The sequence below is a fragment of the Prionailurus viverrinus genome, chromosome B4 (genome assembly GCF_022837055.1).
Source record: "Prionailurus viverrinus isolate Anna chromosome B4, UM_Priviv_1.0, whole genome shotgun sequence".
Lineage (NCBI taxonomy): Eukaryota > Metazoa > Chordata > Mammalia > Carnivora > Felidae > Prionailurus > Prionailurus viverrinus.
The window spans coordinates 114,314,381-114,341,277 of NC_062567.1; the positions used below are offsets into that span (position 1 = coordinate 114,314,381).

The 26,897-nt window shown below is 36.0% G+C and overlaps 1 long non-coding RNA gene across 1 annotated transcript; it reads left to right on the plus strand.

Moving 5' to 3' along the window:
• The first annotated feature begins 676 nt into the window (after positions 1–676).
• Positions 677–12,795, plus strand: LOC125170751 (uncharacterized). Its single transcript, XR_007154083.1, has 3 exons — positions 677–752; positions 8,094–8,221; positions 10,711–12,795. It is a non-coding gene; the product is annotated as an uncharacterized LOC125170751 (long non-coding RNA).
• The last annotated feature ends 14,102 nt before the right edge of the window (positions 12,796–26,897 follow it).

The window sequence follows — 26,897 nt, forward strand, 5'->3', positions numbered from 1 at the left end:
CTGCTCTACCTCTAAGACATGTGTTCCCATTCTAGGCAAGAGAAATGGAAAAAAAGAGAAGGGAAAAAGATATATTCCGGGTCAGTCTTAAAAAGCTTTCCCAGCAGCCTTATACACCTTCTTATATCTAATTGTCCAGAACTGGGTTCTGTGGCTTCTGCAGGCCAAAAGGAAATCTGGGGAGGCGAGTATTTTATTTTCAAATGTTTATCTATTTTGAGAGAGGGAGAGAGAGAATTCCAAGCAGGCTCTGCACTTGCTGTGTGGAACTTGATCCCACAAACCGAGAGATCATGACCTGAGCTGAGATCAAGAGTCGGATGCTCAACCGACTCAGCCACTCAGGAGCCCCATAGGGAGGTGTATATTTTAATTGGGCTTGTTGCCACTCTGAACAAAACCAGGCTCCTACTGGAAAGAAAAGGAGGTTGAATATTGAGTAGACAGCTGTATATGTCATCAAAAGTTAGCAATTTCATCAGTGTATTTGGCCCAAGCACCTATTAGCATATTTCGTGGCTCCCCATCATTGACAGATGGAATTCATGCTGCTTCCTTGGCGCTCAGACCTTCTGTGATGTATCAATCAGCTCCCTGCCACAGGCTCTTTAGCCCCACCCACAGTGAGCTACCTGTGGTCTTTGAGATGGACTATGGTACTTCATGCCCCTTCTCTCCTCCTTCTGGCTAACTCTGGCAAATCCTCAAAACTTCAGTTAAACTGATGTGACACCTTCTCCCCCTCCAACTGGGTTAGTAGTCCTTCTATCCTCCTTTGTATTACTATATTATTCTCAACTATGTTGTTTTTCCCCTTATGTACTGAGTGGGAGGGTGGGGGGGGGGGGGAACCCAGGAAGCACAATTGTATTTATACTATATTATCCTCAACTATAGTTTTTTTTTTTTCTTATCCATTGAGTGGGGAAAAAACAACAACCAGGAAACACAATTATATTTTTGTTTCAATTATAACTATGGAAAATATACATATGAAAAAGGCATGGAATATATCAATATGTTAGAGATGATTGTTTTTCTGGATTCTAAAATTTTAGCAATACCATATAATTGTTATGGTTGCATTTTTATTTCAAAAATAGAACAGCTTAAGGCAGAATATAATAAAGCAGGACCCGAAGAGTGGCAATATAAAGTAGGCAATTAGCAACAGGTTGAACACCATGGGCTTGGGAGGTGAGAAGAGCTATGTGAAAGATGTGGACCAAACTCGGTCCTAAGATTGGGTAGGTTTGGATGGCTGTGGTGGTGGATATAGGCAAGCCTTGCTGGTGCTGGTCAGACAAATGCTCAGGCCACACCTATATGTTCACAATATACAAAGTGCCTCTAGGAGAATGAGTAGCATCCATTAGAAGGGAATCCATGGGATCAGGAGGAGACGGGGAGGAAAAAGTATACTAAGACCAGTTAAAGGCTTTGGTGAGTCAGGCTGATTTGTGTTGGGAAATTACATTATTATAGTTGTCATTATCTGGAAATGGCATATAATAGATAAGAGAAGAGAGGATCTAGAAGAGAAGTGAAGGGCTAGTCTATGACAAGAGCTGAGTCCAAACCAAGGTGGTGATAGGGAAAATGGAAAAACAGAGAACAATTGAGAAAAAAAAAACAAAAACAAAGGATTGACAGGACTTTGTAATCGTTTGATGGTGGGATTGGCCAAAGAAGTTAAGAATGGCTTGGTGGCTCTGAATCTGGTTAGTTGAAAAAAATGATAGTTTCTTTTTCAGAAATAGGAGAACCAGGAAATTTCAGAATAGGAGAACCAGGAGAACCAGCTAGTCTGGGAGGTGGACCAATAGGAAATGGCCGATTGCATTTAGAAAAAGTTGATTTCGATAGAATAGCAGGCTAGTCACCTCCAGCAGACAGTTAATCTGGCTTCAGAGTTTAGCAGAGCAGTGAAGTCTCCAGATACAGGTTTAGGAATCATTTACACAAGGTTACAGTTGAAACAATAAACAGAAAGGAAATCCCCAAGAGAAGCAGGATATTTTAAAGAACACTTACCATCAGTATTGTAACTTTAGATAATTTGTAATTATCATGATAAAACATTCGTGTAGGAAAGACCTTGGAAGTTATTTAGGCCAGTCTCCTTTTTCATATGAAAAAAAAAAAAAAAAAACCCAACAACTGAGGACCATTGAGATTATACATTTAAAACCTAAAGCCTATCTATTGTAGGCTCTAGGGTATTCAAAGTTAGACAGCTTGTTAGGGTTAGTGACTGAATTGGGATTGAGTTTTCTCTGTGTCCAGTGACTCTTACATCTGCAATCAAGAATACAAATGTTTTGCTAAAGTTTTCTGGCTCTTTAGTTTAAAATCAAAAAAACTATTCTCAAAATATTAGAAAAACAGTGTTTAAAAGACCACAATTTCCTAAAGAAACAATTTGATTAAAAAAAAAAAAAACACCTTTGTCTATAGGTAGGATTTCAAAATAAATAATATAGGACAATGTATTCAAGCTACTTATTAAGCTATCTATGCTTCAGGTCTAACTTTAACATGATAGATCTTAATTTCCCTGGATATTTCCCTTAATTTCCCTGAAAAATTGCACTGCAATTTCAAATGTAAACATGTTTCTGAAAATTTTTAATTTAAACCTCACAAGATGGGGCGCCTGGGTGGCGCAGTTGGTTAAGCGTCCGACTTCAGCCAGGTCACGATCTCGCGGTCCGGGAGTTCGAGCCCCGCGTCGGGCTCTGGGCTGATGGCTCAGAGCCTGGAGCCTGTTTCCGATTCTGTGTCTCCCTCTCTCTCTGCCCCTCCCCCGTTCATGCTCTGTCTCTCTCTGTCCCAAAAATAAATAAACGTTGAAAAAAAAAATTAAAAAAAAAAAAAACCTCACAAGGTTACAATGCAATTTAGAGGGCAAATCTCTGACACCATTTGCTTTAACCCTAAATTCAGTATGATGGACCTCACCATAGAAAAGAGATTCAGTTGCTAGGAATATCAGAAGAACTTCATTACACAATGCTTACAGCTCAAGTAATAGCTTCAGGGTATCAATGCATTTTAAAGACCTGCACGTGAGGGGCAACTGTGTGGCTCAGTTGGTTGAGCATCCCATTTCGGCTCAGGTCATGATCTCCAGGTTGGTGGGTTCTAGCCTAGCGTCAGGCTCTGTGCTGATAGCTCACAGCCTGGAGCCTGCTTTGGATTCTGTGTCTCCCACTCTCTCTGCCCCTCCCCTACTTGCTCTCTGTCTCTCTCTTTCTCTCTCTAATCCCTTCTCGGCCTTTTGGCTAAGATCAAGTGTCTCTCTCTCTCTCTCTCTCTCTGTCTCTCTCTCTCACAGGTAAATAAACATTAATTTTAAAAAAAACCTGCAAATGAGTGGTAAAAGACATTGGAAGTCCATAGACATAGACATCCAAGGCTATAATAAAAAGTTCATTTATGTTCGTGCAAAATTCAAAATAACACCTTCAATTTTCTACCTTAAACCTTCTCTACTTATAAATGCTATTTACTCACAGAAATATTCCCTATGAAATTTGAGGAATTAAAACCTCAAAGCCAAAGTTAACACAAAATCAATACAAAAATATTCATTGTTTTGGTGAAGTCCAAGCACTTTTTCGTGCATGCAGTTGGTCTCTGTAACATAACTATAGAACATTTCTTCATCATAAAGGGATAGTACATCATTTTCCCACTTTCTTCCCTCTTTCAGGAATCTTTGAGTAAATGCAAGTTTTATTGCAAGCAGAGAAGGAATCTTCTTTAAAATTACTAATAATTGTTAGAATACATGATATTCCTATTATCGACAGAATTCCGTTTTTGGTGACAAAAATATGGAGAATTGTATTAACACTGTTTAAACAACATTGAAATTTTTATTAAAAAGAATCCTGAGGCATCAGGGGATTTCTTAGTCTACTAATGACCCTATAGGAAATTTGTTCTGTGAAACTATCATTTCTCTGGCCTCACATCCAGCCAGCAGGGGAAAAGAAGGAAGTACAGATTACTATCTCTTACTCTGAAAAAACAAAACAAAACAAAACCTGCACACTTGAGGTAATAAGTAGCTAAAGCCAGTAGCTTCAAATTCTTTTCTCCGTCTCACTGGTGTGGTCCTGGATATAGTACTTTTAAATACACACAGAGAGTTCAGTACACTTAAGGTTTCCTAGCATATGTTTTCTTTTTTCTTTTCTTTTCTTTTCTCTTCTCTTCTTTTCTTTCTTTCTTTCTTTCTTTCTTTCTTTCTTTCTTTCTTTCTTTTTCTTTCTTTTTTGTACACAAAAGGATATTCAATTGCCCCTTTGTGGACTCAAAATATCCTTCAATCAGTAAATAAATGTCTTGAATATGTATATCATCCAAAGGGATAAGTAAATAGAGTCGTATATAGAAGTAAAAACTCCCCTGTGCAAATGTGAATGAACTTGAAATTTTGATAGGGCTTTTTTCCCCCTTATTATAACCAATAATGATAGCTAGCATTTACTGGGGACTCAATGTATGGCAGGCCCTGTGCTAAACACTCTACATACATTATCTTCAATCCTTGCAGTCACCTAGGAGGAGAACTTTAGTCATCATCCTCACTTTAACAAATGAGAATTGAGACTAGCAGCAGAGCTGAGACTATAATGCAAGCCATGTATCTCCAAAATTCATGAGCAAATCCATCATGTCCTTCAAGGGTCTTTGGGAAATGTAGAAAAACGGCAAGAAGGGCAAACTCATCATCCCAAGAAACTAATTTTCATTTTGGCACATTTCTTTCTGATCTCATTTGTATTCATACAATTTTTGTTCCATACTCTTTTTCACTTACTATTATTATTATTATTATTATTACAAATTCTCCCAAAACATCAATTTTCATGACCACATACTGTTCCAGCAAGTGCATATACTTTGTTCTACTTAATGCCACATTTATTTGGACACTTGGGCTATTTTCAATTTTTTGCTGTTATAAATAACACTTTTATGAATATCTTTGTGATTTAAATATTTTCTTAATCTGGGATTATTTCTTTGTAATCATTAAAATGGAAACACCAGGACAAGGAAAAGTTACATTAAAGCCACATTGCCAAATTTCTTTTTCAAAAGGGTTGCACTAATATGTGGTGCCTGTTTACCTCACTCCTACCAGCACTGGGTATTATATTTTAGAAATATACATTTCTTAATTCACTATGTGGAAAGTGATATTTTAAAATTTGCATTTCTTTGATTGGATTGTATGTAAATTGAAATTTTTTTCTGTGCTTGCTAATCAGTTTTATTTCACTCTTTTCACTAGTTTCCTAAGGTGGGAACTTAGCTTTTGATTTTAGATCTTTCTTCTTCTTTTTTTTTTTTAATTAATTTTTTTATTTTTCGAGAGAGAGAGAGAGAGAGTGCACAGACAAGGGAGAGGAGCAGAGGGAGAAAGAGAGAATCGAAGCAGGCTCCGTGCTCATTATGGGGCCTGATGTGGGGTTCAATCCTACTACCCTGGGATCTTGACCTGAGCTGAAATCAAGAGTCGATTGCTCAACTGACTGGGCCACCCAGGTGCCCCAGATCTTTCTTCTTTTCTAGCATATGCATTTAATGCTGTAAATTTCCCTCTAAGCAGACTGGTTTTGCTTTGTTCCACAAATTTTGGTAAACTGTGTTTTTATTTTTTAAATTCAAAACATTTCAAATTTCTCTGGAGATTTCTTCTTTGACTCATGGGTTATTTAGAGGTATGTTGTTTAATTTCCAAATATTTGGGGGTTTTCTAGCTGTCCTTCTGTTATTTATTTTTTAGCCTAATTCCATTATGGTTTCCATTTCATTCCATTTGAGAAAATGCATATTCTGCTGTGGTTGGATAGAGTATTCTATAAATGTTAACTCAATTAAATTGATCTCTTCAAGTCATCTATATCCTTACTGTTTTCACCCTTTTCAAATTCTACTTACTTTTAGCAACTAGCGAGCAAGACAACAGAAAAGTAAATAGAAAGCTAAATTACACTTAAAGCTTATATTGTAGGAAACAGATTTCCATATGTGCTTTCCATGAAGTTTTTAGTTTTTGTCTATTACCTCTTTCTAACAATGAAAAGGATGTATGAGAGGAAAAGCTGGGTAAGAGGGTGAGCCAGAAACACAGAAGAAAATGTTGAAAGGAAACACCAATCACGTCACTAGTCTGAGATTTTTCCATATTCTGAATGATCCCTAGTTGAAAAAAAAGAAAACTTATTGCCCAAGGATTTTATCTTTATCAGTCTTCTTTAGAATTCATAATTTTAATGAAAAAAAGCAATAATATGACACTTAAAAAAAGCATCTATAATCTTGTGTTTTGAACTGAGCCTGTTGTCACTGTAAAATATCACAAACTCATGGGTATAGAGTTGGAAAGGTAATAGCCAGTAGAGAAAGTTTGGTTGATTACATAGTATTATAGTTTTAAAAGCTGCTTCAAAAGCAATAAGACTATTTGGGAAATCTTTTTCATAATAAATGTGTTCTTCCTTTAAAATGTAAACACTGAGCCAATCTTAGAAGCAAACATTGACTGCATACTTATGTTAAGTCAGTTGTATTTTAGTTACAACAATGCAAAAACGTGAAGCATAGGTTTACTTTTTAACTCCAATGCTGTTCAAAGATCACCTATTGGCCTCTGAAGGACAGGTGGCATGTCTGTTATAGTTTAACAAGTGGCCTTTGGGTGAAGTATAGTCATTCAGATACCTCTGGATGCTTTCAATGCTCTCATGTGTGGCAGAGTGCACTTGCTAAAAACATTCTCCTCTCTAGATCTGGAAACATAGATTCTAGATCTTAGGCATGGAGCATGTATTCCAGACTTCCCTTTTGAGTCACAGATGAAAAATGCCATCTTGCAATTGAGACAGCAATTCCTTTGCCAAGAAATCATTCTTCCTTTCTTAATATTGACATAAGTATTCCAGTTCTTGGTAAATAAAATAGCTTCCTGTTTGCAGTACATATCTGAGCATTTCATCCTTTCGATAATAGAGTTTACAGGTTTTATTTTTTAGGAGTACAGGTTTTATTTTAGAAGTACTGGTAACTCTACCAGGCTCCCCAAAGAATTTCAGATTCACCTCAAATACCAGCAACTCAATTCTGTTCTACTACTCACATTTGTTTGGTTGGGTTGAATTGGAATTATATTATGTTTATAGTTAATTTTAGGAATGTTTACATCTTTAGGAGATTGAATTTATTTTTTTATGAACATGGTATAACTCTCCATGTATCTAGGTCCTCTTTTAGACATTTCAATAGATTTTTATAATTTTCTTCATAAAAATCTTGCCAGTCTTTTATTAGACTTACTTCTAGACACTATTTTTGGTTTTTTTATAAATTATATCTTTTTAAAAATAATATTTTTTAAGTCTCTGTTGTTGGTATATTGGAATGTAGTTGACTTTTTTTTTGTATATTGATCTTTTATCTAACAACCTTATTAGATTCTTGGTTCTAATAATTTGTAGTCTTTTGGATTCTTCTCTATAAACAACCATACAATATGCACAATAGTCCATTTGTTTCTTTGTTTACAATCCTTATAACTTTTATTTCTTTTTCTTTGCTAATTACAATGGCTAGAACATTCAGTACATTTTGAATAGTCACAATATTGGAAGGCTGGTGCTCTTCTTTATTATCTCATGAGGTAAGCAGTGTGTTTAAAAGGTGTTTTTCTTCTTTTTTACACAGCACTAGGTGTTTTGTGCTAAGAGAATTCAAGTTATCTTCACTATTGCCAGATTCATATCTTATCTTTAATTATTTCCCATATCTTTACCTTTTCTACTAGTTGAATCGTTCTTTATATACTTTCTAAGTCCATGTTCTAAATTAACTTTTCTCATTTCCAATGGTATATTTTTGTGAAACTGAATACTGATTGTGAAATCAATTCCTTACTGAGAAATTATCTCTCTTTTTACTCAAATTACTTCTTAACACTCATGGCTTCCAGGAAAAACTTAATTTAAAAATAAAATTTCTTTGAGATGACTATGGGTCTATCTAACACTTTTAGTGAAGTGCTCTTTATTTCTTTCTAGAATGTTTCCAGTACTTCCAAACATGCAGATTGCTTTGTTGTACAACATCAGAGGCATCACTCGCATCACCGTCTCTGTGAATGGCATGCTCTGGAATTGTGCAGTGCACAACCTGCAAGGCTAATGTGGTAAACTTGTCTATGTATTTTACTTTTCTGTCTAATTAGGACTGTGAGTTATCTCTCAAGTAAGTAGTGATAGTCTACAAATATCTGACTCTAAAATAACCCTAAGTGGGTTTCAAAAAGACTGTATGGCTATAAGCAGAAAAATATTCTGTTTGGAAGACATGTTACTACAATATAACTTTAGTATGGCAATCTCCTTCTCCTATCCCAAATCAGTATTTATTCAATGTTCTTTACTTTAGTATTGTGTAATTAAGTAAATCGTCACTCTATCTATATAAATACAATTAGGATGAGAAAAAAATGGGAAGAGTTGGGGAGGAATTCTTTGGGGGGAAGAATCAACATAAAACTAATATAATTATCATTAGTAATAATAATATTTGTGATGAGATAAGGATAATGGTAAGATGGTGATAATAATAATGAATGCTTAGTTCCAGATTTAGGCTACACTGGAACATAGTTTCTGACATTAAAAAGTCTTTTAAAAAGAGAGAGAAAGGTTTACATAGCATAGTTGTTACTTTCTCACTAAGAAATGTCAGTGATAATGAAGTATGCCAAACATACAATGACACCAGATTTTCAATTGCAACCTTCTGAACTCTCATTGCATGCCCAAGCAAGGTCAAAATTAATTTTATCTGATTGAAACCATAAAGTTCTCTTTAGAAAGGTAGGTCTTAATTTTAGAGAAAAAAGATCAGAGATTATACCCAGTTCATCTTTGTAGCTGCACATCTAGAGCTGTAAATAATATATACATATATATGTATTTTTTCACTCACTCATTCATTCAGTATTGGATATCACAGATCAAGACCTCTCAGAGGGGTAATGCCACAAAGGAAATAACATATGTTAGGTACTTTGGTAAGCACATGCAACTTTCACTATCAAAAAAAAAAAAAAAGCATCTGTCAGATGGAGCCAAAATAAGTGTAAATCAATCATGACCTTGATAGAAAAGGATAAATTTGGGTGCTCTAATGTATTGGCAGATAATGATGCTAACATAGGAGTTAAAGCGAAGGCAAAAATCTAGACTACAGGTTATAAGAAAATGTTGTGAATAGTCAAGAGTTGGGAAGCAACTTAAGTTTTAAAAATAAAATAATTTGTCCTGGGAATGTATTAGGCATATTAGGCTTGATGCTACTATGAGGAGACCAGGGGCAGCAACTGTGATGAATTCATATTTATATCACTGGTGCTGGGCAAAAATAAGTTCTCAATAAATATCTGTTGAAAATGGAGGAAGGATGATCTATTAGATAGCTATGTGACCTAGTTAAAAATATTCCAACTCACCAATGTCACATGCGGCTAAAGCAAATCTGTTTCTGAGTTGTTTCTGTGGGTGTGGTTCTCAGCCAGGATTGGTGACACATCAGAAAAGATGGCAAACAGACTGAGAACAAGTGCTGCAAAAAGTGATCTCACTATAACAGCATGGGTGGGCCTGGTAGGTCAGTTCTCATACAAGCACATTCGTTCTAGAAAATTCTCATATGACTAAGAAGAAGCTGACAGAAATTGAACAGATTTCATCATTAAACAAATAGAGAACATCAAATAGGTAATGGAAAATGTTGAATGACGGTAGGAAGAAACATTTTTAGATACTTGCATAACCTCCTGCCTCTTTCATTCCCTTTCACATTCAGTTTTCTCCTCCCATTCCTACACCCCTACTGTCCCTTCCCTACAAGGCAGAGATGCTTCCCTATAATCAATTCAAGAGCACTGTCTTTGGAGGTTAAGTAACTTCCACAAAATCACCTAAGAGACAGAGTCAGGGTTTTGAAAAGTTCCTCGTCATTACCATTCTACAAAACTAGATTATGCAGTAGTTACATAGCAAATAGAAAGTAAAATGCCTTAAAGGGTCCCCTGCCCCCTACATTCTGTCATTAAGCAGCAATTATCCTTCAACTCAAAGATTCCAAACTTCCTTACCAGAAAAATCCATCTAAAAGTTTCTAAATTAGGGGCACCTGTGTGGCTCATTTTGGTTGAGCATCTGATTCTTGACTCTTGATTTCGGCTCAGGTCATGATCTTGGAGTCAAGGGATTGATCCCCACATTGGGATTCACACTGGGTGTGGAGTCTGCTTGGGATTCTCTCTCTCTACCTCCCTCTGCCCTTCACCCTGGCTTGCGCACTCTCTCTCTAAAAAAATACAATACAATACAATACAATACAATACAATACAATACAATACACTTTCTAAATTACCCACCAAAATAAAACAAGAAAACACCAAAGATCCAGAAATCTCCAGGAATAAAGAATAGAGGTGGGCAAGGACAGGGTGAGCATGTTACCTTTCACTCAACCTCTTTCATAAAGTGGGAATAGTAGTAATATGTATCTTATAGGTTTTGATAGGATTAAATAAGTTAATTAAAGAACTTAGAAAAATGCTTGGCACTTAGTAAGCATTTAATAAAAGCTAACTATTATTTATCTTTTTCCTATCAGGTGCAGTGGACATTTTTTTTCCTAATTAGCCTAAAGAAAATTTCAGTATCACTCTGTGTCTTCAGTTTCTGTAGCCCAAGATGTGATTTCTAGCATATGCTCATGTTTTTAAAAACTCTATGTAACTTATTTGGATATTCTGTGTTGTAATGTGATACAGCATACTACAAGTTACCATTTTCATCAAACACATATTGCTTTAACACAAGTGAATTAACAGATTATTGATCATCCTGCAAAGGCAGAATGGTGAAATGGTTAAGAACCCAGACTCTGACATTTTCACTGTAGTTTAGAACCCCAGATATTCTTCTCACTAGCAGACTGACTTTGAGTGAATTATCTATCCTCTGTATGCCTAAGTTTCCTCATCTGTAAATTGGGATAGTAATAATATATTCTTAATAGGTTTGCTATGAGGATTACATGAATCAATATATAGACAGTCCTAGGAATAGTGCCTTGCACATACTATGCAAGTATGTGAGTTATGTGAGTTATTTCTTTTATACTTTGTCCATCTACTTGCAAAATTATATTTTGTTAATTGATTTTTTAAAATTTATCAATAAAATGTTCATAGGGAAACAAATATCTCCACTCTAAATGCCTAAATATATTTAACATATGATTGAAATTCAAGCCCTTCTGCCCATCTGCCTAATTTTATTATATTGTAATCATTGCTTTAATCCTATTTTGAACTTCAGATACTTAGTTGGAAGTTGTTGTCTTTTATTATCTGAGCCTGTAACTTTTCCCGAAATCCATGCATATGTTTAAACTACAATATTTATATAATTTCCTGACAAATTCCCTAACAAATCAAACTGTTAGAATATGGTAAATGTGATAAACACTTAGAATATTTTATCTTTTTATACAGATCCTGCTAAACATCACAAGTCTTAGGGCTCAAAGATAAAATAAAATACACGGACATATTTTTAATCTTTATGTGTAACTACTGTTTATGAAGAATTGAAATGAACAACAGGCCCAAATCAAGCAGGGAAATATGCTAGTGACTCATCACATTTTAATGCTGCTTAATTTTCAGGCTTCCTGTGTGAATTAGCTAAGAGATACAGCAATTTAAAGAATAATGACTAAAACCTTTTCTATTTCCTGCTTAATTTCCTTCTGAAGGAAAGTATTCATTTTTAAATATTTTTCAGACATTCTCTATGTAAAGAAAAACCAGTGAATTAGAATTTTCTTAACAAGCACATCTTTTAGAAAGAAGAATTTCAGATGAAGGAACAAGTGAATAGAATAAAAGTATTTTTGCAAGTTCAGAAAGCAGGGGTCTATGTAGATCTAGATAAAAAATTCAATCAAATATCATCTGTGTCATGTTGATGTGATTTGTATTGTTGTTATTCTGCAAATCTTCCAATCTTGTCCCAATGTCTGGCATCATTCACATACCTGCACACCAGGTGTAAGTGAATTAGGGCAGCCCAGTAGAAATAACCTCCCTTAGGGAAAAAGGATAAATAAAGAAGGTTTGCCATTTGGGTCACTCCTTGGAAAATGCCAGAGGTATAGTACAAAAAAGAACTAAAACCACAAAGACATTAAGAAGGTAACTTACAAAGAAACCAAAGTGATTAGCTTTCTTATTTGTAATTATGGAAAAACATTACATTCACATTACTAAGGGTGTAGATGAGATTTTCTTCAACTACAGCTAAGTCCTCTCAGAACTGGATTTTTTTTAATATTATGTACAAAAGTTAAAACTCTACTTATTTAAAATCAATTGGCTATCCAAAAATTTGTGTCTTCCTCTGCTTCCATTTCATGAATTTTAAGGAATTAGCTTTAGCATTTTTTAGAGCATAGGTTGAAAAGGCATTTTAATTTCCACCTCAGAGTAATTTTAAAACCACATCAATTATTTCTCATGTGCAGCTGTTTTTTATCCACAAATTATTGCTCTAGGCATTTTTACTTTACCACACATTTCAGAAGAGAAGGAATGAAGGGGAACCAGCTAATCTACAAATGTTTCACCAACGGTAGATCAGACCCAAAAAAAAGTGTGTGGGGGGGATTATGAATCAAAACTTCTTTAGTAATAAGAACTGCTCATTAATTGTCTAAACATTGAATATACACTCCACCTAACTTGCATTTAATTATCACCAGAAGGTGGATTCCCAGTTTATCCCCCCCCCCCCCCATTTATTCATCCAACAAATACTTACTTATGTGCCGGGAAACATTAAGTGAGGTGTCAGACTATTCTCAAGAGACTTACAATCTGATTGGGAAGACAATAATTGCACATTAAACAATGAGAGAATCATATATAGCAATGAAACACTCTATAGAGACTGCGCTGCCCAGAAGAAGAAAAGTGGAATGGAGAGGGTGATAGGTATGGATAAACTAGAGAAGGGCAGGCAGGTCCATTCTCCAAAGGCACAAGTGAAGGTTTAAAGTGAATGGAGAGTGTTTGGGATGCACTGGGTAGGCATGTTTTGGAGGAGCAGGGTACACAGAGGTGAGCAAAACAGCAGAATTTAGCACTGGCAGGGAATTTAGAGGTTATCTTTCTGAACATGCAAAAATCTCTTTTATAACATCTCTGGGGGCACCTGGGTGGCTTAGTTGGTGAGGCATTTGACTCTCTATTTCGGCTCAGGTCATGATCTCATAGTTCGTGAGTTCCAGAACCCCTCATCTAACAGTCTGGAGCTTGCTTGGGATTTTCTGTCTCCCTCTCTCTCTGCCCCTCCCCTGCTCCTGCTCTCTCTCAAAATAAATAAATAAACTTAAAAAAAAAATCTCTGGATGAAAGCCATTTAGCATCAACTATTATGCATTTCTTGTTTGTTTGTTTGTTTGTTTGTTTAGCAGAACACTTATGTTCCAGTTACTGTTCTAAAGCTTCTAAAACATGAATTCCGGCAGTCTCATAACAAGCCTATGAGAGTGGTATGACAATCGTGCCCACTTTACAGATGAGAAAGAAAGGCAAGGAAAGGACAAGTAATTTGCTGGTGAGTGACTTGTCTGGGGTCCTCTCACACATACTCTGGCTGCAGAGTTCATGCTCTGACCAGGTGTTCACCCTTTCCCAGGATAGATGGCCTTTCCGCCATTGACAGGCTCAAATGATTAGACACGAGTTGAAAAGCTTCTAAAATTTCCCAGAATTATTGGTGATGTAGATTTTCCTCATAAAAATCCAGATTTCAAGCAAAGAACACTTTGGAACTCTAACGATTTGAGTCTAAGTGAGTTAAAACGGCCATGAAGTACAGCTGTCTAGTACTTGTTTAATACTAAACCCAGTGATTTTTGAAAAATTCTCTTAAAATATATAAAGTGAACCTAATTTGAAAAATTTAGTGATTCTGTACATAAAAATAAATGTAGCTGATGTATTCACTTGTGAGGGTCTTTAATAACTTAGCAGCTCAGGATACTATAAAATATATAAAGGCCATGGGATCACTTCAGAGTAGAATTTTCCCTGTGAATTTGAAGAATGTTTATAATTAAGAATCTTCTTAGTAATCTTTAAGAACCTCGATGCTACTTGGGAACTTAGGCTTCTTATCCTAAAGCCAGATTCATATAATCCTAAATACTGGATTCGTTCACTCATTCAGCCAGTTCTGGCTGAGTTCCCTCCATGTGCCAGACATTGTTTCAAGCATTGAGGATTCCGTAGGGAACAGAACAGGCCATATTCCCGCTCTCATGACACTTAACACCCTTTGGGGTGAGGGGCACAGCTAGTATTTAATCAGGAGTGTAACATATTTTCTGCTTTGCCAAAATTATACTATATCGGATTCCCATCTGCCCCCAATTACTTCTCCTAAGAAGGAGAAAAGACTGTAAGACCTTGAGATATATAACTCAATAAAAGGAAGATATAACTTGAGCCAGAAAGTAAGTCCGTTTTTCCACGGAGCAGCATAAGGAAGTGGAGCCAGCTTTCAGGAACGCCTGGGTCTAATGCTATCTCCCAGCAATCCTCCCTGAACTTCTCCCCAAGCTGAGAAATTCTAATTTTTAAAAAATGCTAATAAGTTTTAAATTGTCAAGAATGATGATAAAATAAACACGTAAATTCAGCACCTGGCATTAGCATATGAAAACAAAACATTTTATCATAGAACCGGAAATTGACAGTATGATCACATGTCATTATTGGATTGGAGCTTGGAGCTTGGCTGTAGAAATGGAAATATAAGTCTATTGATTAAGTCTACTGTGATTCACAGAGGGTGATTTCCTCCACGGAAAAGGCTGGTCATTCAGTTACGCACTTATGATGAAGCGTTTATAAAGAGAAGTCACATGTTTCTAAGTTCTTTTTTTTTTTTTTTTAATTTTTTCTTTCAACGTTTTTATTTATTTTTGGGACAGAGAGAGACAGAGCATGAACGGGGGAGGGGCAGAGAGAGAGAGGGAGACACAGAATCGGAAACAGGCTCCAGTCTCTGAGCCATCAGCCCAGAGCCCGACGCGGGGCTCGAACTCCCGGACCGCGAGATGGTGACCTGGCTGAAGTCGGACGCTTAATCGACTGCGCCACCCAGGCGCCCCCACATGTTTCTAAGTTCTAAGGCCAGTGAGAGAGAGTTAAACCAATAACCGAAAATGTACAGATTTTATTGGATAAATGGTTAAATATTTAGTTGTGAAAATATAAGCTTTTCTCCATAGACTTAAAATGTTTATAATGATCACTTTATTTAGGAAAAACATCCTAGAGACATTGTTAATTATAAACAAAGAAGGATCAGTACTCAAGCTCTTTGGTTTAAGGAAGCAGAACTCTGAATCTTTGTTTAATTGCCTAAATAAAACTACTGCATGGAGCCCTTTTTGCCTCTGACAAAAGCCACATGTTCCTGTATATCTGTGAGAAAGGGTTGTGGAAGTTTTTTGGTGGTCATGTAGTGAGAATCCAACTAGATTCTGTTCTTTTATAGATGCTTTTATTTTCCACGTGTAATTTCACAATGGGTGCTATAACCAGCTATTGGTCACTGCAACAAACCAGGTCTCCAGAATACTCTTGTTTTACTTTACCGAGCCCTAGCACACATGGCAGAATTGCACAGTACTAAACTCTGGTACCATTTGATACCATTCTCACGGCATTAACAATTTTTAAAAAGTGATCCATTTCATCTATTGTAACTATAGCTTAAGTAGTTCAAACAAAAGGGTTGTCATGATAAAGAAGAATCCTGCTTGTTATTTAACACCTGATATTGGTAGATTGACAATGTGACTAACAGAACCATGAGTCCCTGGAAAGAGGAGGCCTTTTGAATAAGGAAAGAATCTGGAACAAAGAAGATAAAGAGGTTTCAAGCTTAGTTGATTTTGAGTATCTTCACACTATGTAGTGAAACTTCATTAACTTGTATTCATAAAATCGATTACCATCACCTAGTTTGGGCTAAAGATTGCTTTAGAAATATTTATGATACATGGCACCTGGATGGCTCAGTCAGTTAAACATCTGACTTTGACTCTGGTCATGGTCTCACGGTTTGTGAGCTCGAGCCCTGCATTGGGCTCTGTGCTGACAGCTCAGAACCTGGAGCCTGCTTCAGATTCTGTGTCTCCCTCTCTCTGCCCCTCCCCTGATCACACTCTGTGTCTCTCTCTATCTCAAAAATAAATTTAAACACATTAAAAAATGTTTAAAGAAATATTTATGATGCAAAAGAATCAATAATAAAATTTTAAAGTAGTTCTTTCCAGTTAGGATGTGTACAGTGAAAACAGTTGGAAAAATAGGCACAAGGAAATATTTTTAATTTGTGGAGCAACTCTGGAAATTTAGTTTGCTCCCCAAGGAATATCAAGCTTCCAAGTAAATATCTTAGGAAACAAATGTATTATTATATATTTTTTCTTTTCTTAAATATTCTGGTAGAAAAAAATATACAAGTACTTTGATTAGTATCTATTACCCAAATATTTCTAAAATAGATATTGCCTATTTTTGGTCCATACCTGAATTTACAGGGTTAGTTTCCATTCTATTTATTCACACAATCAAACTGTGTAGCTACATCATGTGTACAGGCCTCAACCACACTTTCTCAGTTATTGTCAGAGTAAAAGCAGAGTTTAAGAAGTTTGGGGGAAGGGGCACCTGAGTGGCTCAGTTGGTTGAGTGTCTGACTTTGGCCCAGGTGGTGATCTCACGGTTTGAGGGTTCAAGCCCCACATGGGGCTTGCTGCTATCAGCCTAGAACCTACTTCAAGTCCTCTGTCCCCCTCTCTGTCTGCCCCTTCCCTGCTTGTGCTCTTTCTCTCAAAAATAAATAAACCTTAAAAAAAAAAAGAAGAATTTGGGGGAAGTAGGGCAAGTGCTTTTGCCTGTCTCAAGGATTCCAATCTGGCATCCATGCTTGAGCTTTAAGGAGGTCTGCAAATCTGCAGAATTAGCCTGAGACAATTTTTATGTGTTTATATAAAATTTTTCATAAAGTCCATGTTTTTCATGATTATCAAAGGTCTTTATCCCCCTAAAAGAGTAACAATTATTGATTTAAGGAGTCCTTGTTTGTGGAAAATTTAGTGCTCCCTCCAATAAACTGCAATACAACTTTGAATTAAAGGATCTAAGATGATGTCCCTTCCCCATTGACTACAAATTGGGCTTTGAAATTAGAGTCACAATATTTCCCTAGCAAGTCTTCCACACCTTACTGCCATTTGAAAGAAAACCAGTTCCAAATGTAACTTTATACATTTTGGTGATATTAAACATTTCTTCTGTTAAAGTTTCTTGTATCTTTTGTCTGTTGAGCCAACAGTATTTCTACAATCCTGTTTATGTGCAGTAGATATTGAAGAAAAGATGATGAACTACAACAGACATGTCCCTAGCCTTCCGGGATGGATATATAGCAGATAGCACTCTTACTTTTCCTCATTCTCTATATCAACTGGAAAAAAAACCATTATAAAACATATCCAAGTTCATCTAATTTCAGCTAGAAAGTGCTCTTATTAAACTAAATACATGAAGTAAAGTGACATCTAGCGTTGGTTAAGTGGAATTGAACCATAAGTCAGGACACTGAGTAGTTAACTTATTCTTCCGAAACAATGTTTAACTTGGCTTAACCTACTCGTAAAAGCATGGTTTTGTCTCCTTAAAAAAAATATTTTAGAGTAAAATTTAATAATCTGAATTGAAATGTTAATAATATTGTTTTTTTCTTTCTTAAAAAATAAAGTACTCAAAGTGTAGAGAAAAGTATAAAGAACAAAATAACACTCATGTTCTATAAGCCAATTTTGGCAAATCTTAAATTTTGCTATATTTGCTTTAGATGGTTTAAAAGTAAAAGATAGTAGACATATGTGATGCCGTATGAAACTCCTTCCTGATTTTATTTCCATCATTTTCTCCTCAGAGGTAACCACTCTCTGGTTTATTATCTTCATGATTGTTTTTATACTTTCATCATGTATTTTTGTACCTATAAAGTTTATAATACTGCATTTTTTACACTTGATATAAAAAATAACATATTTTATAAATCCTGGTGCAGCTTGCTTTTTCTAGTTCAGTAGTATGCTTTTCACATTTATTCATATTGGTCATTAGCGCTACTGATTTATTTTAACAAATTGGCTGGATTACACCATAATTTATTTTACAGTTGATGGACATCTGAGTTGTTTCCAGTCTCCTGCTCTTATAAACCATGGTACAATGAATACTCTTGTATGTGATCTCTTGTGTGCACATTTGAGAGTTTCTCTAGTCTGTAGGCCTAGAACATGGTGCTCAGGTATATACTTTTAAAAACATCTGTAGATATTGAGAATTTGCTCTCCTAAAGAGTTGTACCAATTTACATCCTCACCAGCAGTGTAAGAGAATTTCTATTGCTTCTCACCAACAGTATTCTCAGGCTTTTAAGGTTTGAAAATCTGCTGGGTGTACAATGTTATCTCATTGTTATTCAGTTTGTATTTCTCTGATTTGTAATAAACTGAGCTTCCTAAAAAATATGTTTTTCCCACTCAAGCTTTTGTGAATTGCTTATTCCTCTCATGTTTTTACTGGATTCCTGACATTTTCCTTGCTGAATTGTTAAGGTTTTAACATATTCTTGATATAAGTACCTTGTAGGTTTGATGCATTGCAAGTATTGTTCCCCTGTTTATGGCTTGGCTTTTCATTATGTTCATGGGATCTTTCCATTTTAGTGTAATCAACGTTATCGGTATTTCCCTTTTGGTAGCTTATTTTAAAAATCTTTCATTAAGCTTTTCTCCTTTATTTTCTTCTAAAATGTTTAAAGTTTTGATTTGCATGATAGGCTTCTGTGTTGTTAACTGTTGTGTATTTTATGAGGTAGGGAATTGTTCCCTCCCATGTGGATAATTGTTCCAACATTACTCCCTAAAAAGACTCTCTTTTCCTCATTGTTTACTTTTGTCTTACCATCACAGTCACTCAAGAATTTAGTTGGTAAAATTTCTCTTGCATCGTAGAACCTTGAGTTTTCCTCAATTGAGTCAAATGTTTCTACTGACCTCCACCCGAGGCTTTATCCCTACTCGTACTCCAAACCTGGTTTGCCATCTGTCTGAGAAATATGAATTGTGGGTGCTTGGGTGGTTCAGTCCGTTGAGCGTCCAACTTCAGCTCAGGTCCCCGAGTCAGGTTCTCTGCTGTCAGTGCAGAGCCTGCTTTGGATCCACTATCTCCCTCTCTTTCTGCCCCTCCCCCACTTGTGCTCTCTCTGTCTCAAAAATAAATACACATTAAAAAATAATTTTAGGGGTACGTGGGTGGCTCAGTCAGTTAAGCGTCCGACTTCGGCTCAGGTCATGATCTCATGGTTTGTGAGTTCTTTGAGCCCTGCGTCGGGCTCTGTGCTGACAGCTCAGAGCCTGGAGCCTGCTTTGGATTCTGTCTCCTTCTCTCTCTGCCCCTCCCCACTTGTGCTCTCTCTGTCTCTCAAAAATAAATAAATGTAAAAAAATTTTTTTTAATAATTTTAAAAACTTATAAAAAAAGGAAATATTAGTCAATCTCAGGACCATTCTTCCTAATATTCTCAGACTTTGTGTCTGTGTTCTGGCCACTAGTATTTTCTTCTTAGTTGTTCGCGCTTCTTTTCTGGGTTATTCTGTTCTATTCTCAGTTAGGGTGAGCAACCACCCCAGGTTGCCAAGGACTAAGGGGTTTCTCCAATGCAGAACTCTGTGTGTTAAAACAGAGACAGTCCCTGGCAAACTGGGATAGGACGGTTGGTCACTGTAGTTCCTACTTGCAGTTTCAGCTTCCTTCTCCTTGACTCCTTGACTCTAACCAGGGTGCTATATCTTGCTTACCAATCATCTTTACATGGAACTTATATTTGTTGAGGTCCTACTCTATATTAAAGACTGAAGCATTTTCACATCACATAGTATCTCATTGAACAGTTATAACAGCTCTGTGTGCCTTTCTTTTACCCATGAGAAGAATTGCATTTAATTGGCAAGGATCACAAAATTAGTGACATAAAACAATGAACCCATGCCTAAAATATATTTTTGACTAAAAATATTTTCTTTCTACATAACTTGCTGTCTTCCTAACCTGAGGAAAACACAGCTGTAGTTGCATACATGGGTCGACACCTATCCAAATGGAACTTCTGGGGGAACCCTATCATACCTAGTCTCGCTGTCTATTCATTTTGGTCTAATATGATTCCTGCCACATTTGACACTACATGAAATCACCATCATATGTTATAAAGCACCAGCCACAATTCCATTTGGCACGCAGCAGGACAAACATCTCAAATGTTGCATTAAGATAAAAACTAAGAAGAAAGATAAACATGAATAGTATCACATGGCACCTCACATTGCCACAGTAGAGTATCAAAATGTCACTGCATGGCTATGGGATCTTTCCATTTTAATGCATCTATTTTATCGATCTTTTCCTTTTTAGAGCTTTTTAAAGAAATCTTGCAATAAGTTTTTCTCCTTTACTTAATCCAAACCCCAAATGTTATTTATATGTTAATGCAAAATCATATGCAAAATACAAAATAGTATTATTTGTATTAAATTAGTCCCCCCAAATATTAACAAGAGTTGGGCAGGAGAGCAAATGATCCAATTTGTTTGGGAAACAAATTTTTTCTAGAACTTCTCAATCTTTATTTTGTTAATTTGCTTTGTGATGTCCCTACACAGAGATAGTGTAGCATTTTCCAAATGATTTGACCATGAAGCCTTTTTGTTTTGTTTCATGACTTCTCAATGACTTTGAAATATACATGGGGAAATGCTGTTGTCATCTGTAACAGCACAATACCCTCCAGGGGGCAGCAGATTCCCTTGGCATATGGCCAATCATCTGTTCATTGAACAGAATGACAAAGGTTTTAGAACATGGTCTATTATTTCTGGTAATGGATGTAAAATTTTTAGGCATTGAAATTTAGGCATTGAAATTTAACTTATGGTTAATAATAAAATAAATGTATGGCACTGAGATATAATAATCAAAAATAAACCAGGTGAGTCTCTGATTACAATTACATCATTGGACTGTAAAGTTCAGATCACAGGTCCAATCTTTTCCTTCTTATCTTCAAACAACAAATATTAATTGAATGTTTCATAAGCAATAAAATGAAGTATTAGAATCAGTTCCTTTCCCAAGGAACTTACTAAGAGATGGGGCGAGGGGGGCAGTAATATTTAGAAGGGACAACAGCCTGGCTGCAAATTAGAAACACCTAGGGGACTTTTAAACAACAATAATGCCCGGGTCCCACCTCAGAACAATTAAATTGGAATCTCTGTGGTTTTAGGCATGGCATTTAAAAAAATGTTCTCTGATAATTTAATGAGTAGTCAGGATTGAGAACCACTGTATTAAAATGCTAAAATAATGTTTTAGGTAAGCAGTTTCTGGTGTTTTCAAAGAGGAGGAGAAATTTAGGCTTTCTTTTTTCCTCATATGGAATGTTTTAAATGTAGAAGTTGGTAAAGCATGTGACTTTTGATCTCAGGGTTGTAAGTTTGAGCCCCACGTTGGGTGTAGGTATTACTTAAAAATAAAATCTTAAATTCCACATAGGAGTGAAATAATATGGTATTTGTCTCTCTCTGACCAACTTATTTCACTTAGCTCCATCCACATTGTTCCAAATAGCAAGATTTCATTCTTTTTTATGGCTGAGTAATATTCCATTGTGTACATACTGCATCTTCTTTATCCATTCATCAGTCGATGGACATTTGAGCTATTTCCATAATTTGTTGATAATGCTGCTATAAACATTGGGGTGCATGTATCCCTTTGAATCAGTATTTCTGTATCCTTTGGGTAAACTAGTAATGCAATTGCTGGATGGTAAGGTAATTCTATTTTTAACTTTTTGAGGAACCTCCATACTGTTTTTCAGAGTGGCTGCATCAGTTTGCATTCCCACCAACAGAGTAAAAGGGCTCCCCTTTCTCTGCCTCCTCACTAACATCTGTTGTTTCCTGTGTTGTTAATTTTGGCCATTCTGACAGATGTGAAGTGATATTATAGTTTTGTATTTCCCTGATGATGAGTGATGTTGAACATCTTTTCATGTGTCTGTTAGCCATCTGTAAGTCTTCTTTGGAAAAATGTCTATTCATGTTTTCTGCCCATTTTTAACTGAATTATTTATTTTGTGCATGTTCAGTTTTATAAGTTTGTTATATATTTTGAATACTAACCCTTTATCAGATGTGGAATTTAAGAAACAAAACAGATGAGGGGCTCTTGGGTGGCCTAGTTGGTTAAGCACTCAACTTTGGCTCAGGTCACGATCTCATGGTTTGTGGGTTCAAGGCCCATGCCAGGCTCTGTGCTGACACCTCAGAGACTGGAGCCTGCTTTGGATTCTGTGTCTCCCTCTCTCTCTGCTTCTTTCCCACTTGCGCGCTCTCTCTCTCTCAAATAAGAAAAACATTAAAAAAAAAAAAAAGAAACAGATGAACACAGTGGGTGGGGTGGGGTGGGGGATGAGAGGCAAGCCAGGAAACAGACTCTTAAATATAGAGAATAAACTGAGGGTTGATAGAGGGAAGGTGGGCCGGGATGGGTTAAATAGGTGATGGGTATTAAATAAGGCACTTGTGATGAACACTGGGTGTTGTTGTGTAAGTGATGAATCACTAAATTCTACACCTCAAACTAATATTACACTGCATGTTAACAAACTGGAATTTAAATAAAAACTTGAAATAAAAAATATAAAATCTTTATTTAAAAAAGATAACCTTTGAAAATAAAATGCAGGCAGAAATAAGGGCTCGGGAGATAAAGCAACTGAGAGATTTTTTTTCTTTAAGTGTTTCTGTGACTATGTAAGTAATATATACACTGATTTCTGAACATTTGGGGAAAAAAACAGAAAAAAAATCAAAATAACCCATAATCATATCACCCATGAGAGCCACCATTAACATTTTGACATATTTCTTTTGAGAAAGAGGAAAAGAGAATTGAGACAAGTTAGGAATGGAGTATAACCAGGTGTATAGATAAAATCAACCAATAGGAGAATACTTACTAGTACTTAGTGAAACTAAAACAAGACATGAATGGTTCCTAAGAAAATATAAATTACATCAGTTGACTCAAGAATAAATAGCAGAAAACCTGAATAGATCTCTAACTATGAAAAACACTGCAAACATTTGCAGAAACTTAATTCCATGAGATAAATATCACCACAATCCCCATTTTACAAAATGGGGAAATTCGAAAGGCTACATGTCAAGAAATTAGCAGAGCTGGAACTTGTCAATAGCTCCCATTATTGCAATCACCATACTCTAAGAGGTCTGGACCCCAACAAGAAAAAGCTCATCCTATGGTAGGGAAGTCATTTAACCATCAGTAACCCAGCACCTAATCTGTGCTAGGCACTGTTCTGAGTGTAGGCAATGCGAAGATGAATAAGCATGCTATGGTCCCTGTGCTCAAGAAGTTTCCAGTTGAGTCCAGACAGACAAATAATTATACAGACTACACTGCAACATGCTAATTGTTATAATAGAGATAGAAAAAAAAAAAAGTGTGGTCAGAGCTCAGAAGCAGTGATGCCATGGGAGACAGGGAAGAGCTCCTATTGAAAGTGCCATTTGAACTGGCCCTAGAAAGGTAGGCAGAGAAAGGAGAGAAAGAAGGCATTCCATACAGAGGGAGCAGCAGTTGCAGAGGTAAAATGCTATAGATAGTTGACTTCTTCATGAAATCTTTCTTTCAAAAACAACGCAAAGAGACATTGGGCTGCTTTTGACAGAGGGCAGCATCCTTTCCCTATTCCATCATGACAAAAACTGCTGTTAGTTCATGTTAAAATGGTAGTGATATTTGGCAAAAATCTACTATATTCTTCCTTAATGAGTTGTCAGAGATTCTGCCATGCCATTTGTCTTCTAAGCAACGTATTATGAAGGCTGTCAGTAAAGAGTAAAGATGAGGATAAACAATGTATTCAGCAGTCAGCAGGGGGCTGAGAATCTGTTCATTCAGAATCAGCAGGGGGCTGTGGGAAAATGTCTATTCTTTAAGCAAGCCTATGAAGGACTACCATTCAAAAGAGACTGGTAGGTTTGTAAGAAGCTAAGAAAGTCTTCCTCTAATTTAAACTCCCAGGAGCTTTCTGTGGCCCTCTGCTTACAGACGGAGGATGAAATGAAGCATAGCAGACATTCTGATATAAGAGTGATCTTAATTTGACCACTCACCAAAACCTAATTCAGAGACTGACAGATGAATCTGATACTATACAGAAGGTTATGTGTATGGGTAATTAAGTTGACAGTCACATATGTCAAAATAATTCACACTCAGTCTGCAGTATAGGGATTTCACTGTCTTAGTGAGGCTATTAACTATGCGGGTAATTAAGAATTAAAATTGCTTGTTTGTTTTTCCTGAAGTTCTTACAGTTTGGGTTAGAAAAGCAAAGGAACAAAGTTTAGAAAATGACAGATTTGGGCTCTGAGACTTATTCCTTGTGGGACTTTGAATAGGTTGCTTAGCAACTCTAGCTAATAATACCTACTTCACAGACTCGCTGTAAGATTAAATGAGATAATATATGTAAAGGGTTGGCATGTAAGTATTCAATAAATTGCAGTCATAATGCTGCTGCTGCTGGCTTAAATATTATTATTATATAGATTCAAGGACAGTCTAAACTTTTCTCTGAACACAGTATGTTCTGATAGGAAGAAGAAAATTTTTATTAAACATAACTATTGATAAATTAATTATATTATGAATAAAAATTATTGTGCTGATAAATTTTATCTCGTACTGTCACTAATATGATCTAACCTGTTATCTATAATCAAGCAGAAACAGAACCAGTTTTAGTTCCCCTTCTTAATTTATCACATTTCTAATTGTTCTACTACACTTTAAGAATCTAGGTGTTGGGGTGCCTGGGTGGCGCAGTCGGTTAAGCGTCTGACTTCAGCCAGGTCATGATCTCGCGGTCCGTGAGTTCGAGCCCCGCGTCAGGCTCTGGGCTGATGGCTCAGAGCCTGGAGCCTGTTTCCGATTCTGTGTCTCCCTCTCTCTCTGCCCCTCCCCCGTTCATGCTCTGTCTCTGTCTCAAAAATAAATAAAATGTTGAAAAAGAAAAAAAATTAAAAAAAAAATCTAGGTGTAAGTATTAGCAGCATTGAAAAATATAATTTTTCAGTTTATCATTTTAAAACAATCATAGTTTACTGCTGAATGTTCTCAACATACATGGTAAACTGAAAGGTTTAACCTACTAGAAACTTATTGTTACTTAAACTGAAAAGTGATTCTGTCCTTTGAGAGGATAAAGGGTTACTCTCCTGTGATTGAAACAATAGTTACCACCCAAGGGATATTATTTATTATAATGTTCATTTTCTCCTGTCATTAATTTAAACTATTAGAGAAAAACAGTAATGTATTGAAGCTGATAATGTCCTTAAAATGACCTATTTCAATTCCTCAATTTGATGCAAAACTAAGCCTGGCATTTAACCAAATACTAAGTGTGATACTTTTAACATTTTTGTTTTCAGAATTGCAGCATCTATAAATAATATACCCTATAATTGCTAGAAGTAAATAATATAACTAATCTGGTATGAAATAAACCTGACTTCTTCTAACTTGACTGGTTCTCACACCTAAGGATAAATATCAGCTATTTGGAACATTGTAAATAACATTCAGTGCTTCATTTCTACAGTTCTTTAAATAACAGCCCACATTATTTTGGTAATACATGGAAACATTGTCTAATGCCTGAAAAGTTACAAGTGGTACTCAAAATCCCTCATTTTAGGTGTTGGATAGATAGCATCGGATGCAGAATATTTGACTTTGGGAAATTTTACACGTTTCCTGGAATACAATTAATATTTTTCTCAAATACTTGTCTATATTGTCTTGTTCACAGTAACTACATTACATATTGGTCAACAAGATCAAATAATTTTTTAACAGGAGATACTCTTTCAGTCTGAGAATAACACAGAATGGGTTTTTCCTGCAAAAACAGTTGATGTCTATCTATAAAACTTGTAGTAATTATCACAAAAAACTAAAATAGACTTTTTAACCCTATACTTCAACAATTTTTCACCCATACACATTCAGTCATGCATGTAAAGCTGTCATTTCCAATCTAGACCTTTTCTGATTAGTCTTAGCTATTCTGAAGCAATGCAAATGAGAGTGATTATGTTATTGCTGTTGGGGCAATTAAATGCTCTATTTGTTTACTACTGAAAGCCCAACTGATCTGACACACAGTCAAGTTACAAATAGTTCTGTGTCTGATATTAATGAATGCCCATAATGCATTTTTCCAAAGTTATTTCTTCACAGTTAAAATGACAGAACTTTGTATGAAAATCCTTCCCCTCTAAATCAATGGTTCTCAACTAGGGGGAACTTTGCCTTCCAGAAGACATTTGGAAATGTCCAAACACATTTTTGATTGTCACAACCAGGAGAAGAGGAACGATACTATTATCTAACGGATAGAGGCCAGGGATGCTGCTAAACATCATACAATGTACAGGTCAGGACATCCTCCCACCCCCCTGCTACCCTGCTACCACCCCAATGAAGAATTATCTGATCCAAAATATCAATAGTTTAAAAGTTCTGGGGGTGGATG